The sequence below is a fragment of the Sinocyclocheilus rhinocerous genome, unplaced genomic scaffold (assembly GCF_001515625.1).
Source record: "Sinocyclocheilus rhinocerous isolate Xijiao unplaced genomic scaffold, SAMN03320098_v1.1 scaffold3242, whole genome shotgun sequence".
Taxonomy (NCBI): domain Eukaryota; kingdom Metazoa; phylum Chordata; class Actinopteri; order Cypriniformes; family Cyprinidae; genus Sinocyclocheilus; species Sinocyclocheilus rhinocerous.
In genome coordinates this window covers 62,860-82,083 of record NW_015634074.1, presented here as the reverse complement: position 1 = coordinate 82,083, position 19,224 = coordinate 62,860, and the positions used below count along the sequence as shown (strand labels likewise).

Below are 19,224 nucleotides of genomic sequence, written 5' to 3'. Positions count from 1 at the left end.
TGAAGGAAGGCGGACGTGAAATTGAGCAGCTCCTTCTACAATCTGGAACAGGTTTGGATAGGGCTGTACAGACAGACAAAAATCGGTCTGAGCCTTGAATAAATGTACTACAGTAGCACGTGTGCGATACAGTTTTACATGTGTATGAGCCTGTTTACAAACCTGTTGTTTGCAGGTTTGTTCAGTAATTGTTCAGTACTAATTTACGTCACTTCCTGTTTGTTGCTGCCGTGTGTACTAGGATTTACACAAGCTTCAGTCTGGATCCAGAACACCTGAGAAGAGATGATGCCAAACCCTCAGAGGACCTCAGATGATGCCAACCCTGAAACAACATACAGAACTACCACATTTTGCTATAAGTTTGATTGCATCATATAATAATTGCTGTTAATAGTGTTCATCGCCTGTTTTATTACGTCTTAAATTGATTTTTCCGTACATTTCTGCCATATGTACATTATTGATTATTGATATCGTTATCGCAATAAATATCAGAAATTATCATGATCAATTTTTAAGCCCATATCACTCATCCCTAGTAGGAGCACTAGTGCTCCTGAAAAGAAATGTAAGCTTAGAGTCCTTAAGAATATAATATAAAAGCATGCAATACTGTACCAGTAAATAAGTGTTTTGAGGGCTTAGCTAAACTTTTTATTAAATCATTCTTTAATTTCACTAATCATTTATTTTTTTTTATTAAACACAGGGGGTCATTAATGATGCTTACATTATAACGTGCAAATTAATACACAATGTATCTTTAATTTGGCCAGAATTGCGGGTGCTTGTCTTAATATACAAGAAGGTTTAGAGAAAATATTAAATAAGTTGTTAATAAATGTTATTATAGATTATAGAGTGTTTTAAAATTAAATATATCCGAAATGTCATCTAAAATTACCATTATTTACAATGTTATGAGGTGTTTGTGCTGAATATGCTCTTTAGGTTTTCACCAAACGTGGAGCTGTGCATTATGGCCAAACATCTCCACTTTGGTCTCGTCTGTTCAAAGGACATTGTTCTAGAAGTCTTACAGTTTGTTCAGATGCAACTTCGCAAATCTAAACTGTGCTGCAATGCTTTTTTAGATAGAAGAAGCTTTCTTTTGGCAAGCCTGCCAAACATGCCATACTTGTCCCATATTTTTCTAATTGTACTGTCATGAACTTTATCATTTAACATGTTAAATGTCCTGTAGAGTCTGATGTGAAGTTCTTGGGTTGTCTGCCATTTCTCTGAGCGATACACGGTCTGATCTTGGGGTGAATTTGCTGGGACGTCCACTCCTGGGAGGATTGGTGTCTGTTTTGAATGTCTTCCACTTGTGAATAAACTTCCTCACTGCAGAATGATGGACTTCTTATTGTTTGGAAATGGCCATATTACTCTTTCCAGATTGATGGCAGCAACAATTGCTTTTCTTAAGATCATTGCTGATGTCTTACCTCCTTGGCATTGTGTCAACACACACCTGAAGGCTCCAGACCAGCAAACTGCCAAAACATCTGCTTTTATAGAGGTCCTCACACTTGCTGATGATCAGTTAATCAAAAGCATTTGATTAGCAGAACCTGACTGCTACTTGCCCTCATAATTCCTATGTTAACAGTAAGGGTGTCCTAACATTGTCACACGTCTTTTACATTTTGGCTTTGTTTTTGTTAAATAAATAATGACACGGTGTGATATGTCAATATATATATATATATATATATATATATATAAAATATTTAGTCTAGTGTAGTTATTTATTTTTTTATTGTGTGTGCTTTTTCATTCAAGCGAGAAAGAAAATTTAATTAAGCAGCAAGGTCACTGGAACATGTTGTGTCCATGAGCAGATAATTGCCTCTTCTGAAGGGGAAAAGAGAAGACTGATTAGAGCTTGCTGCCAAACATCTCACAACTATACTTCTCTCAGTTCTCCTTCCCCACCCCCCTTCTGTCATCATTAACTTACCCTCATGTTGTCCTTCCATTGAAAGTCAATTTCACTAAAAATGTGATGCTTTATAAAGACATTGTAAACATAATCAATACAAACTGAGCAGTTTAATCCAAGTCTTCTGGAGGTACACAGTCACTTTATATGATGATTTAATTTAGATATTCTATTCACGTATATGCATTGATCACCACACATTTTATTAGCACATCAAATATGGTAAACGGAAGTTTAACAGTGTTTGTTTTATATATACAGTGCTGCTTGAAAGTCTGTGAACCCTTTAGAATTGTCTATATTTCTGCATAAATATAACCCAAAAAATCATCAGATTTTCATGCAAGTCCTGAAAGTTGACAAAGACAACCCAATCAAACAAATGAGATGAAAATATATACTTTGTTATTTATTTATTCTGGAAAATGATACAATATTACATATCTGTGAGTGGAAAAAGTATGTGAATCTCTAGGATTAGCTGTTAATTTGAAGGTGAAATTAGAGTCCATCTGTTCAGAGGTGTTTTTAATCAGTGAGATGACTTTCAGGTGTCAGTGTGTGCCCTGTTTTATTTAAAGAACAGGGATCTATCAAAGTTTTGTCATGTTTGTGGAAGTGTATCATGGCACAAACAAATGAGATCTCTGAGGACCTCAGAAAAAGAGTTGGTGTTGCTCATCAGGCTAGAAAAGGTTTCAAAGCCATCTCTAAAGAGTTTGGACTCCACCAATCCACGGTCAGATAGATTGTGTACAAATGGAGGAAATTCTTACTATACACTTACTATACCACTGTTACCCTCCCCAGGAGTGGTCCACCAACAAAGAACGCTCTAAAAGCAAGACGTGTAAAAGTTCACTAGGTTTCAAAGGACTGGAGGCTAACTTCTAAGCAACTAAAGGCCTTTCTCACATTGGCTACTGTTAATGCTTATGAGTCCATCATCAGGAGAACACTGAGCAACCATGGTGTCCATGGCAGAGTTGCAAGGAGAAAGCCACTGCTCTCCAAAAAGAACATTGCTACCCATCTGCAGTTTGCTAAAGATCATGTGGACAGGCCAGAGGAATACTGGAGAAATGTTTTGTGGATGGATGAGACCAAAATAGAACAATTTGGTTTAAATGAGCAGCGTTATGTTTGGAGAAAGAAAACACTGCGTTCCAGCATAAGAACCTTATCCCATCTGTGAAACATGGTGGCGGTAGTATCATGGTTTGGGCCTGTTTTGCTGCATCTGGTCCAGGATGGCTTACCATCATTGATGGAACAATGAATTCTGAATTATACCAGCAAATTCTGAAGGAAAATGTCAGGACATCTGTCCGAGAACTGAATCTCAAGAGAAAGTGGGTCATGCAGCAAGAAAACAACCCCAAGCACACAAGTCGTTCTACCAAAGAATAGTTAAAGAAGAACAACGTTAATGTTTTGGAATGACGGAGACAAATTCCGGACCTTAATCCAATTGAAATTTTGTGGAAGGAGTTCATAGGAGGAAACCCACCAACATCACAGAGTTGAAGTGGTTCTGTACTGAGGAATGGGCTAAAATTCCTACAAGCCGTTGTGCAGGACTGATCAGCAGTTATATATATATATATATATACACTACCGTTCAAAAGTTTGGGATCAGAACGATTTTTAGTGTTTTTCAAAGGAGTTTCTTATGCTCATCAAGGCTGCATTTATTTTATTATATTATTAGGTTACACTTTATTTCGATAGTCCACTTTAGACATTGTATTAATTATAAGTAACTTTGTAACTACATGTCAACTACATGTCAACTAATTCTCAGAGTAGACTGTTAGGGTAGGTTTAGGGTTAGTAGAATGTTGACAAAGACAGTGTTAGAAGATATTAAGCAGACAGTCTACTAATACTCTACTAACTGCTAGTTGGACATGTAGTTGCAAAGTTACTTACTGTTAATAGAATGTCTAAAGTGGACTATCGAAATAAAGTGTTACCTATTATTATTGTTATTATTATAAATGTATTATATACATTTATTATAGCATAAGTATATTTTTTTATCTGCTTCTAATTGGATGATTGGTTATCAGCTTCAAAGTTCACACATGAGTGTAACAGAAGTAGGGAGAAGGGTGGGTACTTTGAAGTGAGTCAGTGGGGAATCGGTTGCTTCTGCTGTGCCGAAAGAGATGGAGTGATAATGTGAAAAAGAGTGGATGGGGAGAAGAGAAATAGGTTGTTAAACTTGTCTTGCGTTGGAAGTGTGGAGTACTGGACCTGAGAGAATAAGGTGGAAGGGCAGAGGGTGGGTGGAAGGGCAGAGGGTGGGAGAAAGAAATGGAGGAGGAGAGAGGTGAAGAGAAGTACAGATGTGAATGGCCTCTGTAGGCCATGGGAGGTTAATATGTGCAGGACCTCTTTTTCTTGTTTTTTGTCCTCTCTTCCTCACTTATACATCAATCTAAAGCTTTTGGCGCTCACAGACACCTTTCCCTATTGCCCTAATATGAGTGTCTGTGTCTGACAGAGTGTGGTAGCAGGTAAGGAGGTTTAGCATAGTCTTCTGAAATCTTATGAATTGCTTATGAGTTATGTGTGTTATTATTTAAAGTAGAAAATTCATTTGAATTACTGACACAAACCTCATTGTTAAGCTGATTCTTCCTCCTCTATGACAGAATAACTTTCTGTCTTGTTTGCTCTGTGTATTAATAATGTGCCTGAGACATTTTCTCTTAAAGGGGTAGTTCACCTCAAGAAAAAATTAAATAATCTTTTGTTCACCGTTGTGTCATTTCAGATTACTAATATGACTTTCAAATGTTGTGTGTTCTGTGCAACACGAGGAAAAATATTGAAGAATGTGCTAGTCTTTCCATGCAGTTAAAACAACGTAGATTTGAAAAGTACAAAAAGCACTATTAAAGGTGCAGTAGGAGATCTTGGAAAATGCTAACTTTAGCCTGATAGCACTGAAAGTGAACGTCCCACCCTCCCTGCAATCGCCGTCCAAAGCTACGCCCCCTGAACGCATTTACGCTCACAGACCAGAGACATAACCGCTGGGCTACATCATGTGTCATTCACCAGTGAGAAAACTTTAAAAGTACTACAATACCAGGAAAGAAGATCGGGTTGTTGATGTTTGTCTGCCATTCTCGCTCTGTCTGCACAGCTAATACTAATACATACATTGCTAATACATACATTCGGACCGAGCGTTTTGGTTGGACAAACATTTCTTGATCCTACGCCTTCCACAGAATATATAAATACAGACAAATACATTTAGACCACTTAACTTAATGATTGCTATCAGGATGTGAAGAGACTTTCAACCAGCATAACAAAAAATGTTTCTGAAGACAATCACCTATTGCACCTTTAATGTATCACAAATGTTTCATATGACACATTTACTATATTTCAAAGTCTTTTGAAGAAATTGTAGTTTTCTTGTGAGGAATTTTAGTCTGTATTATATGGCATGTGTTGTATAGACCACTATTAAGGTGCTTTATGGTTGCTTTTGGAAGCTTGACAGCCCTATATGAATTTCATTATGTTAAAAAGGGTGGTCAGGATATTCTGCATTTTTCTTGTCTCTTTTAGAGTTTATTTATTGAAAACATTTCATTCATTTGTTTATTTAAATATTGAAAAATTTAATTCGTTTATTTTCATTAATTTAATTCATTCATTATTTATTTAGCCTATTCATTCATTGATTTATCTTTATTTAAATAGGGTATGTTCTTTCTTTTATTGTGTGTAGTATGTTGATTTTAGAATTTTAATTTATTTTAATATTGAAATTGAAATGAAATTCATTTTTACTCTGACTTTTCCTGTTTTATTCCTCCTCCTTTTCTCCCCCCTCATCCTCTGGCACTGCTTTCCAGTCGGTTACCACGGAAACAAGGCTCAGTGTTGTATTTTACTACAGGCATTATTCTTCAGTGGCTGCGCTCAGATCTGTAAGTGTTCTACACCTCTTTTTCTCCACTCTGCTGTTTCATAACCCGCTCCCCCCGTCCTCTATCTGTCTGCTTTGACTTTTCTTTACCCTGTGAGAGGAGCCGGTGTTTAATCAGCACACAGCCGGTGTGCAGGGTGCAGCGTGCACTTATACATACTCAAAGCAATGTCAAACATACGTATAATTGCACATACATTCAGTATGACTGAATGGCTCACTCACATCATCTCTGCTTCAGCAGCTGCAGAGGGGAGATGCCTACAGTAACGTTCACCATGCCTCTTAGCTTGACTCATCCACTCAGACAGCTTTTACTGCAACCCACATAGAAAACACATTATGAACTGTCGTGTTTTGTTTTGTTTTTTTTCTCTGATCCCTTCTGTTTAACTGCTGACATATTCATACACACAGAAGTCCCAGATAAAAGCTTGTTAGGGATCTGAGATGCTGTCACTTACGCTTACAGAGTCAGTGTTTGGGATTGACAACCGTGTTTACTAACAGCTGCGACTCTCAAATTGCTCTGTTCAGACAGAAGCTTACAGGAATGGCTCTAATACTGTCTGTATGACAGTAACTGTAACTGAAATGAATATTCTTTTCAATTCTTGCAATATCCGTAAAGTCTTTAACCATGTGTGGCCTTCAAGAAACATCATAGTTGTCAGTTATGAGTGGGTCGCTTCAGATCATCAGGGCTTCAGGAATCTTTCTTGTTTTTGCTCTAGTTATTTCTTCTCACCCATTCACGTATATGGAAAAAGTCTGTCCTTTACTCAAGCTCTCTTTTTTTTCTTTCCCTCAGATATCTTTCAAGCATAAGTCATCTGGTACTGGATGAAATTCATGAGAGGAGTCTTCAGTCTGATGTTCTTCTCACCATCGTGAAGGACCTGTTAACTGCTTGAGAGGACCTAAAAGTAGTCCTCATGAGTGCCACGCTTAACACTGAGAAATTCAGCAAATATTTCAGTAAGAGAAATAACATATTGTCTTCAAATAATTAAGATAGCTAAATGCTATATGATTGACTGATTTGCTGTTTTGCAGCATTTGTTTAACTTTCTGTTTATAATATAATATGTATAATATATAATAGCCTAATAAAGCTCTCTGTATTCTTCAAAGGAACACAATATGCCTAGCGTAGTGGTATTGACCGGGATAATAGCTTTAGCATTCAAGGGGAAAAGGTCATATTATGAACAATGGAAATCCAACCAAGCAAGGAGAAACATGCATGTGACAGATTTATACTCTTACAGATAATTGTTCCATGATCCATATTCCTGGATACACATACCCAGTGAAAGAGTACTTACTGGAGGATGTGGTGGAATTGCTTAGGTGAGCTCGTTTACAGTTTTATGGAATATTTCAAAAGTGTCATTCTAAAATGTGGGTCAGTAAGAAATTATGAGAAATGAATACATTTATGCAGCAAGGATGCATTAAATTGACTAAAAGATTTCTGTTTCTATTTAAATGTTTTATTCATCAAATAATTCTTAAAAAAGATCACAGTTACCATAAAAATATAAAGCAGCACAACCTCTTCAGTTGTAATAAGAATAATACGTTTTTCTGGAGCACCAAATCAGCATAATAGAATGATTTCTGAAAGATCATCTGACACTGATATAATGGCTGCTGAAAATTCATCTAATTAATCACAGGAATCCTTTAAACAAAGAAATGCATCCTTGGTGAACATAAGAGACTTCTTTCAAAAACATTCAGAAATCTTTCTTTCCCCAAACCTTTAAATGATAGTATGTGTTTTATATCAAATTCACTGCACTGCTGGTTCCAGCTAAAACCAACTTAAGATATCAGCTTTTACATGGTTCAAGCTGATCCAAGGTGTTTACATGCAAATTAAAAAATGATAAAAAAAAAGCAATGAAAATAAAATTCAGTATTTAAGCAGCTCTTTTCCATACAGTTTATCATTTTGTACTGTCTATGTCTGTTTGGATTGACATTTTTGGGTGAACTATTCCTTTAGGTTGGAATGACTTGGTGTTATCTCCGTTTTATATTTTCCCATCATGTTGTAGCTCAGTGACTGCAGTAGATGCTCTACAGTGAGCTTGACTGACTGAACTTAGGAGTAGGAGTATCTAACTTTGGTTGTTAGGTTCAAGCTACAACATCAGGACCGCATACCTCACTATAGGAGAGGATTTATGCACGTCCAGAATGTACGGCCAGAGAAAGAACAGAAGGAGGCTGAATACTGCGAGAGCTGGCCCTGCTTCGCCCGCACGCTCAGAGACCGTCAGTCTTTTTTGATAAACAATCTCATGGTGTTCTATACAGGCTGTACTAAATCTATTCCCATATTGAATGACAGCAACCACCATCTCATGCCTCGATGTGCAAGCACATTAAAATTAGGGTGTGTTCACACTTGTAGTTCGGTTCGTTTGGTTCATTTGGTCTGGACCAAAAAGGAAAATTATACATTTGGTCCTGGTCCGCTTAGCGTTCACATTGGCACTTTTGACAGCAAACCTAAAGACACCGAACCTAAAGGCATAGTGATACATTCACAACCTGATTGGTCGGCTTGAATGACGTATATATTGTGACGGAACTTACCGAACACCCCAAACAAAAGGTGCATAATGCCGAGTTCACACTGCACGATTTTAGCCCGATTTTTCACTCGCCGACAGGTTTTGCGAAATCGCCGACAAATGCCTGAAATCGGAGGCAAATCGGTGCTCGTTCACGTGAGTGACAATCATGCAGTGTGATTTATCAAAGACGCGATCTGAGGGAATCACCTGCTACCTCAGATAGTCACGCAGTGTGAAAACAACGGCGATCCGACGAGTTTGAAAATCGTGCAGTGTCAGTGTAAACTCGGCATTAGACTTAAAGCGGCGCTGCGGGTGTATGATATCAAAGCACCCATTAACCGATCGGTCTGCTCAGCGCCGCTTTAAGTCGAACACACCTAATGCCGTCTGCTGGACTAAGCGCGCTCATTCTTGCGTGTTCATATAATTTTATTTTCACCATTTGCAAACTCACAAGGAGCTCATAAAAGGCACTTTACCTCATCGTTGCTCCACGTTTGCCCTCTGCTCATTTCGTTTTGGTTACACCGTGTTGTCAAATCATCATAGCGTCGCATCTTGTCATTACTTCCTGTTTTTGGTTCATTTAGAAGTATTTGGTCCGTGTTGTGTTCATATTTCATTCCAACCGCACCAGAGTTCGTTTGGAAGCTCTCGGTCCGCTTGTTTGGTGCGCGCCAGGGATCGGATGGCACTGTTCACACTTCAACAGAGCAATCGCACCAGAGTTCGTTTTAATCTAACCAAACATGACAAGTGTGAACACACCCTTAATTAACTTTTTGACGAATTACCCTATGGTAAGGCATTACATTTACAAACCTGCACGCCAGCCACTATAACAAATTTATTTTGTGCATTTTAAAAATAAATCTATTGGTGTATAATTCCTGAAGTCAGATAATTCTATTATTGTAGGTCATTTTCCAGATTGTAATCAGTTGGAGATGTGGCCTAGTGGTACATAAACATATACATAGGTCATGTTCTATGACACATTGGTGCCATTGTTGGTGAACTAAGCTTGGATCGTTTCTCATTCTCTCTGCTTCTCATCATTTCCTGTCTTCTCCGCACTGTGCTGTCAATAAAAAGTTGCAAAATGTCCAAACAAATATAGAGCTGAAGAGAACGCAAAGACCCTGTACTGGTTTGTCTTGATGGCAGACAATATTTCCTAGAGTTATGCAGTCAAAAACTTAAGAACATAATTGCTGTATGAGAAGCTTCAAGTCCTCTGACCCTTACTAGAATAGTGCAGCAAGAGAGAAATCAGAGAAGAGTGTAGCTTGTGTTTATTGGCCGCTGTCAGATACAGCAGTGTGGGTTGTCTTTCAGGAGGAAATTATTGCGATTGGCTAATTAAGAAGCCAAACCATGAAATCACAGATCAAAAGCAGGTTTAATTAATGTTTTCTGGAGATTAAGCATGCTTGTTGACTTCACTATCTTCTGACTGGCTATTTACTAAACTTAAAGTCAAGAATTTATGTGTCTAAGAATAAATAAGGTCTGGTAACCCCTAAAATGGTGGGTGGGTAAATAACTCGCTTTTTATCATGAAGTATAAAATACTCCCATCACATCAGGCTAAAAATCTTTTTGTGTATGTCTGTTATTTTTTGGGGGGCGAGGAGGATGAAGAGCAAGTTTGTTTTTGTAGAAAGGGGCACTTTCATTATCAGTGTCTCAATCCTGGATGTCACAGCAGAATAGGGAGATTAAGTATTCTTAATTAATAGCAACATTTGGGAATACCCGGCTTTATGTCAGGTTTGTTTTGCTCTACACAGAGGAATCTGGGTCACAGAATGCTCTGAAATGCATTCACATACATACACACTAGGGATGTCAATTTTCGATCATTTCCATGATCGATCGTCGTTTAAATTAACGATCAATTAATCGATTAATCGTTAACCATAATGCTGCAAAATGCGTCTATGCAGCCCGGCATGACAGGATGTAAAAAAAACAACAACAACAAAAAAAACGCTTTCTCAACCGAATTAAAGGGGTTTTAGTCTGAATAAAATGCTAGTAGCAGGATTGTAAAATGAATAGATGTGATTATGATCATTTGATAAAATGAAGAGAGCTCGTTTGAGATCAGTTTACTCGTTTGACTGTTTCCTATCCCGTCACGGAGACCGCTGAACGCGCCTCTTTAAATGGTTTCGTGGCACTCGTTGTTGTATTTTAAAACACAACTGCAATGTTTTCTTTACAATCATTGGACAGACCGAAGATTTTTTCTTCCCCGCGGTAAGTTACTGCATCATCAGAGAGAATTGCAGAAAGTTAGCAGAATACAGAATACAAGGTCACGCTGAGGCTCACTCTGTTTGTTTCTTTGTGAGAGGAGTAATTGATGACACAATTGTCCTTTTGGGTGGGTGAACTATACCTTTAATAATTTATTTCATTAATTTTATTATTATTACTATGGAAATATTAAATTATTTCTTTAATGAAATTATACTCTAAGTAGTAAACTAAACCTGCCAGTAGGTGGTGGCACTGGCAGAGCCAATCCTCCCTATATGCAAAATACGCAAGCTGCGTAGGGCCCCCGAAACACCAGGGGGCCCCCTTGCTCTCAAAGATGATTGAATTTTAGTTTAGTTTTTGAATTTGGCCAGCGGTTATGAAAACATGAATGATAATTTCTTTTAATGCGGTGCGCTGTCTCCCTTTCTACGTAAAAATCAGTCAAATCATGTAATGTGAATGTTGTACAGTCTTGCTCAAGACTAAAAAAAACGAGTTGAAAGCGTACCGAGCCGCAGAAGAGACACTGTTTCTCAAGCGACTCCTTATGCTTTTGAATCGCTGTCACAGTACTTTGATGTCGTACACTGGTCGATCTGTGCAGCGCCACTTCAAATCCAACTCGCCTATGGCCAATGCGCCAAATGGGTTCATCCAATTCGTTCAAAACGTGCATTAAGAAATTAAATGCCGCTGCGTGTTGCTCAGAGACTAACAGTTCTGCTTTGTCTTTATATTTTCGTTGGAAAACTGACAACATTGTGTCTAAAATAACACAATATAAAATTCTTACTTACTGAACTGTTGTATTTGGGTGGCTAGGGAGGGGCTAGCAAGTGCTTCAGCACCCCCATAGCACCCCCAAAAACGAAATAAAATAAAAGCATTTGACTCATAACGCATGCAACGTGACGTGATTTGCAGTCGTAGCCTACTTTTCGTAATGTCATAGAATTTTATTTTAAAAATGAATCGGTTTCCTAGTAGGTCTGCCCCGACTAAAGATTTTTCTAGTCAACTAGTCGCACGTTTATATTAAATTGATTAATATAATAACCTTCTAAACCATCCTTTAGGCATATAGCCTATTCCGTGCTCAAGCGTGCACATAAAGATTGCCACAAAGCACCGGCAAAAGTAATAATTATATGTTTATATACAGTGCACAACATAAATGAGTACACCCCTCTAAAAATTAACAAATTCAGCATTTACTCTTTACTTAGACATGTTAAGGTTCTTTGGAGATGTAATGTTCCAACAAGCCTGCTTGATCAATTACCAAAGAAGAATGCTAAAATTATTCAGGAAAATAAGATTTTCTTATCAAAGTGATAAAATTTTGTGTTGTATTCCGCAGGAAAAAAATTTAAGGGATTGAGCGTGTGCCTCCATGTCATGTAGTAAGTGCGATAATACTCCCACACTTAATACATAACATAAACACTTGATATGCATATAGCGCATATGAATCTAAATTAACGTCAGAGTGAACCGCCATATAGCAGCCTTACTCCTTTCCATATGTGAGAGATCACGTGAGAGATCTTTGTCCTGTCTCCTACACTATAAGACATATTTGAGAAGCAGCTGTGGCGATGCCCAAAACAACAGCTTGGCACATTTGTCCAGAGAGAGCGAAGGCTCTGGTTTGAGATTGTAATTAAGCAAGCAGGGGCGGACTGGGGCCAAAAAGTGGCCCTGGACTTTTTGGCACAGAGCAGCCCACCAAACCCAGCCCACCACACACCGCACCGCACCACACCACACCACACCATACCATAAATGACTGGCATTCTTTGCATTATAATTTGTCTTTCCTGGTGTATATGGCAAATAGCAAAGAATTTTTAAGAATTTTTACGAGGGACAGTTTAATATCACTAAAGTTAAATACCTATATTATCAGTCCATATGTCACAATGCTCTGGTATCGTCTAGAAGACTTGAATAGTGCAGAATGAGGAGTTTTTTTTATGGTGCCTTTCTATTTTTATTTTTTTTATTTGTCCTTTTGCAGGAGCTTGACATCTATCATTTTAAGGAGTAGAGCTCCAATTGTGGAAAAGAGTATACAAATTATTTTGATGATGAAAAATACAGTAAACAGTACTGTGAAATATATAATGTTACCATTTAAAATAGTTGTCTTCTATGTGAATATATAGTAAAAACTAATTGATTGCTGTGATCAAAGCTGAATTTTCAGCATCATTACTCCAGCCTTCAATGTCACATGATTCTTCAGAAATCATTCTAATATGCTGATTTGCTGCTCAAGAAACATTTCTGATTATTATCAATGTTGAAAACTGTTGTACTGCTTCATATTTCTGTGAAAACTTGATTTCTTGATTAATATAAAGTTCAGAAAAACAGCATAATGTAACTTAACTATGTTTGCTGTCACTTTTAACCAATTGCATGAGCCCTTGCTGAATAAAAGTATTAATTTCTTAAAGGGGTCATATGATGTTGCTAAAAAGAACATTATGTTGTGTATTTGGTGTAATGAAATGTGTTTATGCGGTTTAAGGCTCAAAAAACACATTATTTTCCACATACTGTACATTATTGTTTCTCCTCTATGCCCCGCCTTTCTGAAACGCATCGATTTTTACAAAGGCAAAAAATATATATCAAATAATAATAATAATTTAAGTGCATTTTTCTTATTTTACAAATGATCTGCCAATAGGGTAAGAAAAATACGGCAGTGGCTATTTACACTAAGTGGAATTAACATACATTCTTAGCGATAGATCCTATTTACAGTAGGCTATGTGCAAATAGCTCTAGAAGATGCTATTTACACTTAGTGAAAATAGTGATATATTCTATTTAACATGTAAAAGTAGCAGTTCTTTGCAATAAGTGTAAATAATAATTAGATGCCATTTATACTTTATACTGGCAGATACTTACTATTTGCACCTCAGTATTGTTGTACATTAACAGGATGCAATAATAACAGAGTGTAAATTATTATATTTATTAAAATTATAAATACTTTTATCATTATTAAACACTCGTTAGGCACTTTACTTCCACTTTTAGAACATTTTCTTCATTTTTATTGAAAATAAATTCTAATGTGATGGGAAAAGTGAGAAGAGCGAGCTTGGCCTAAGCCGGACTCGAACACGATCAATCGCGTCACAAGCTAGTTCTCCACGCCAACGCGTTACTGCACTACTGAAGCCAATATCCACGCGTGTCATATTTAAGCTTGGAGGGCGGAGCTACTGTAAATTTGCACTTAGTAATAGACACTCCGAATAATCTTGTTTTCCATTTGCATTAAGATTATTTTTATTACCACACTGGCAGATAATTTTACTTAAGTAAAATGCACTTAATTTAGATCCCCCCAACAAGACTAACACCACTGAAGCCATTATTCATACGCGTCGTATTTAACCTTGTGTGACATTGGAGGGCGGAGCTACTGTAAATTTGCACTTAGTAATAGACACTCCGAATAATCTTGTTTTCCATTTGCATTAAGATCATTTTTATTACCACAATGGCAGATAATTTTACTTAAGTAAAATGCATTTAATTTAGATCCCCCAGGAAACAAGACTAAATATCTTATATAATTTTCTTATATAGAAAATCCATCTTGACTTAAGAATTTTTTTTATATTTGTAGTTGAAATAAGAAAAAAAAAAACGTTGTAAGAAAAGCATTTTTGCAGCACGCATGAATGAATGAAGTATTTAAACATCGCTTGCGCTTACTTAATTTAGATCCCCCCAGGAAACAAGACTAACTATCTTATATAATTTTCTTATATAGAAAATCCATCTTGACTTAAGAATTTTTTTTATATTTGTAGTTGAAATAAGAATAAAAATACGTTGTAAGAAAAGCATTTTTGCAGCACGCATGAATGAATGAAGTATTTAAACATCGCTTGCGCTTTAAAAAGGGGGAGGAGACCGAAAGAAACTCTGGGTTTACCGAAGAAAACCTACTCCCGACCAGGTTAGGTTCATAGAGTAAGTTACCTCTCTTTCAGAAACGGGCTTGACTCACCCTGCTTTCTCGGGTTTGACAAACCTCCCATTCTGAAATGGAAAACCCAGAGTTTCCCTCATTTCAGGGTTAACATACTCAGAGTTTTCACTTAACCTCCTTTCTGAAACGGGCCCCAGGAAAACTCCCGGTGCTCCTCTATGTAGGCTACTTGTTTAATTTCATAAAACGAAAAATTGTAAGATGAGACAAATAATCATTTAATAAAATGTTACAAAATCGAGTGTGCGATTTATTTTATTATTCATATTAATAATAATAATAGTAACATAATATTTTGGTCATATTTACTATTAATTGCCCAGCTCCCCCTGTCAATGATCTAGCACCCCCTCAGCACCTGCGTTCAAAATTCTCTGGCGCCGCCCCTCGTCAGTATCACATTTGCACTCGTGTGATATTGCACTTTTAGCCTATTGCTCGTGTGATATTGCTTAACTATATGATGTAAATATGAGACAGAAACTCAAAACAGGAGCATTTTTGCCCCATATCTTGAATTTTAGGGACATTCTAACTACGTTCTCTAGGCTCCATCACACAGTGAGTATTTGCCTCATATTTGTCTTCAATCAACTGTATGAAATGTCAGATGACCCACATAGGTCTGGGGCGGGGCAAGTGCGTTAAATGCGTTAATAATTTTAACGTGTTATTTTTCACCGTAATTAATTAATCTAATTAATTAATTAGTTAATTAATTAATTAGTTAATTGAGCAAAACAGACAACATTGTGTCTAAAATAACACAATATTAACTTCTTACTTACTGAACTGTTGTATAAGATCAGTATCACATTTGCACTCGTGATTTATAAAAAAATTATTTAATTGATATTGCACTTAGCCTATTGCTCGTGTGATATTGCTTAACTATATGATGTAAATATGAGACAGAAACTCAAAACAGGAGCATTTTTGCCCCATATCTTGAATTTTAGGGACATTCTAACTACGTTCTCTAGGCTCCATCACACAGTGAGTATTTGCCTCATATTTGTCTTCAATCAACTGTATGAAATGTCAGATGACCCACATAGGTCTGGGGCGGGGCAAGTGCGTTAAATGCGTTAATAATTTTAACGTGTTATTTTTCACCGTAATTAATTAATCTAATTAATTAATTAGTTAATTAATTAATTAGTTAATTTACCAGCCCTAGTTTGTACAGCTGTTTTTCTCTCTGTGTGTTTTGTGCTTTTCTGTGTCTTGTACTGTATGATGAATCTCGGTCAAAATTCAAATAACCATTTGTCAGTTTTGTGTGATAACGAATAATTAACACGGTTGTCACTGTTTTTCTAGCTAGCGCCATCAGTATGCAAAAGTTGAGACCATGCGATGGCCAAGTGGCAATAGAGCCAGCTAATTAAAACTCAACTGACTAGAACACAGCTTTAAAACAGGCTTCAAGCATCGTGTGTTCAAACAAACTCAACAAAGATTTGAAAGCAGCCAGAATTTGATGGGGTTTCATAAATAAATTCATGAGTGAATCTCTTTTTAATTGCGCTCAGTATCATCATGCTGTTCTGCCGTTGAAATGTTTAGTCTCTGGTAATAAACATCTCTGAGTCTATAATGGTGTTGGATTTTTATCAGCTGTTAAGAGTTTCATTACAGTTATGTCAGCTTTGTCATCATATTTAATCTTATATATGGTTTTGAAAAATTTGCAGAAGACAAGATTAAACTGCAATCACATTGCATTTGCATGAATATCTAATATAATAACTCCGTTGACAGCAGCATTGGCATGCTCTTTTTACCCTTAAATGCATGAATGTTTCGTCAATCATTATTACATATTTGAGTCTAGCGACGCAGAATGTATATATAACTAACATCGATCTAGTTAGTATAGTATACCAATAGTGTGAAACTGTCCTGATATTTTAATATCAATTATAAAATAAAATAAAATAAAGCATATTTCATTATCTGTATCTGTTATAATTTGGAAGGATTCGTTTTGAGCAGCTGCCTCAGTGCATTCAGCATCTGGCTTATATTTGGGATCTGAACTATTTGATATGTTACTTTCAAAACAATTGTTGTTTTCATCATCTTCAAAATTTATATTTTGTTTGCTGACAGCTACTTCATCAGATCCTTCAAATGAATATTTGATTATGTACTTTGCAGTAAAACACTGAGCCATGTCAAGATGTGCTGTTTATTCTTTGTATACTTTGATGTATTATTATATTATCATCACATCATTATTTATTAGATTTCCCCACCCAAAATTTTCCCAAAAGGTGAATTACACTTAGTAAGACATGACATTCAATATTGTTGAGCACTATATATATACATACTATTACAAACCTCCGGTCACTAGTGTTTTTTTTTTTTTTAAATCATTAGAAAACAGTCATTATTTTGCAATTGTCTTTTTTTCTTGTTATATTCTTGATAATGAATAGATTGAGGTATGCTAAGAAGATGGAGGTCTAACTGGATGGATGACATCCCGGGCTGCTAAAGTATTAAGTACTCATAAATAAATACTCATATCAAACTATCTGTTAAACAGACAAAGCAATAGTGATGACGTAATAAATACAATTGTGACATTACTGTTGGACCCAATATAGTCGGCACAGCACAGTCTTTTAGTTTCAATCTTTCTGAAAATCCCACGTCGTAGTGTGCCTTGTTTGTAAATGAATCTGCGGAAAATTGAAGTGAACAAAGGACCGAGTTCTTACTGACGCAGTCTGGAACTTGATTAAAAATAAAGTTCATCTCTTTTAGTTTCAATATTTCTGAAAATCCTGCCTCGAATTGTGCCTTGTTTGTAAATGAATCTGTGGTAAAATGAAGTGAACAAAGGACTGAGTTCTTACCGACGCGGTCTGGATCTTCATTAAAAATAAAGTTCATCCCCTCTTTCCTAATGTTGGGATCAGAAGGAAGGCAACGCAGACACTGTTTTTTCCTGCACAGTGTCTTGTTGTCTTCAGAGCCATCTTTATCGTTTGGTTTCTGCATAGACCTCCACATTCGCCTCTCTTGTAAACACTACATGTGTGAATCAGTGGGCGGGGCTAAACAGGCAGCGATGTAGAAGCTGGCATTGATCTTCTTCTGCAGAGGTGGTGTTTAGCATCACTGTTACATCATAGAGTGGTACATTCCACAAACTGATGTTTTGGCAGACTGGCTTCAATATAAGTTGTTTTTAGACTAACAAGAAAGTTGAGTTCTGAAACTCCTCGTAACTGAAGATCACATGATCACAAACGGAAATCACTTCCGTGAAGTGAAGAGGTGGTGTTTAGCATCACTGTTACATCATAGAGTGGTACATTCCACAAACTGATGTTTTGGCAGACTGGCTTCAATATAAGTTGTTTTTAGACTAACAAGAAAGTTGAGTTCTGAAACTCCTCGTAACTGAAGATCACATGATCACAAACGGAAATCCCTTCCGTGAAGTGACCATCGCATGTTCCCTTCACTAACGGACTTCTGGAAGGGCACTACATGAAGGGATTCATTTGTTCACTTTCATTTGGAACGTCCCTACAAATGGCGTCCCCTTCCCGAAGTGCTCTTAAAGGGCTCAAAAAGCCGTTTGGAATTAGCCCTAAATTCCTTCTTTGCTTCCTTCCTTCCTTCCTTTGTATCTACCTTCGTATCTGTCTTCCTTATCTAACTCATTTCCTGTCTTCATATACTATCTTCCTGCCTTCATATATTATATATCTAGTTCCATTTGAACTTTCTAACTTTCTGCTTAATATGTAGTTTCCTTTCTTCTTTCATACCTTCTATGTTTCTTGATATCTACCTTAATTCCTTCCTGCATATCTACCTCTGTTACCTTTATTTTTAACCTTCCCTACCAGAGATTGGAGAATTCATAAAATGTTTTATTTAATATAATGAAATACTAAGGATTTTATGTTAAACTAATGAAGTATGATTTGATTTTTAATGTAAGAATATAGGTGAGTCGTTTCAATGATATTGTCTGCTAAATCAGGGCTTTTCAACCTTTTAGGACATGCGCCCCCCCAAGTTTGTTTAATTTCACGCGCTGAAAGCTATCAAAGCTATTAAAGCAGCGAATTGTTTTTCTTTTGCTCTTTCTGTTTGTGCACTTCAGATGTGAATAGAAACGCTTTATCACAGCGCGTGCGTACCGCACTAAGATGTCTTGGGCTTAAATGGCTTACAGTTACTTTAATGTTTAAACTGACAAGACTTAAAACACGTCAGAATGAAAAACTTTCTTGAGGAAGCAGCACTGGCCTGATCGTTAAGATAGTTTTGGGGGGCTAAGGTGACAGATAGGGGGGCTGAAACCCACCTAGAAAGGGTTTTGAACCGCCCCTGGTATAGCGTGCGTAATTATACTGAAACATAAATATATAACCAGTTTACCTGATTCAATGTG

At 36.8% G+C, this 19,224-nt stretch overlaps 1 pseudogene; it reads left to right on the top strand.

Annotated features, from left to right (window-relative positions):
• The window catches only part of LOC107745423 (ATP-dependent RNA helicase DHX36-like), a 56,310-nt pseudogene that overhangs the window by 20,705 nt on the left and 16,381 nt on the right, over positions 1-19,224 (top strand).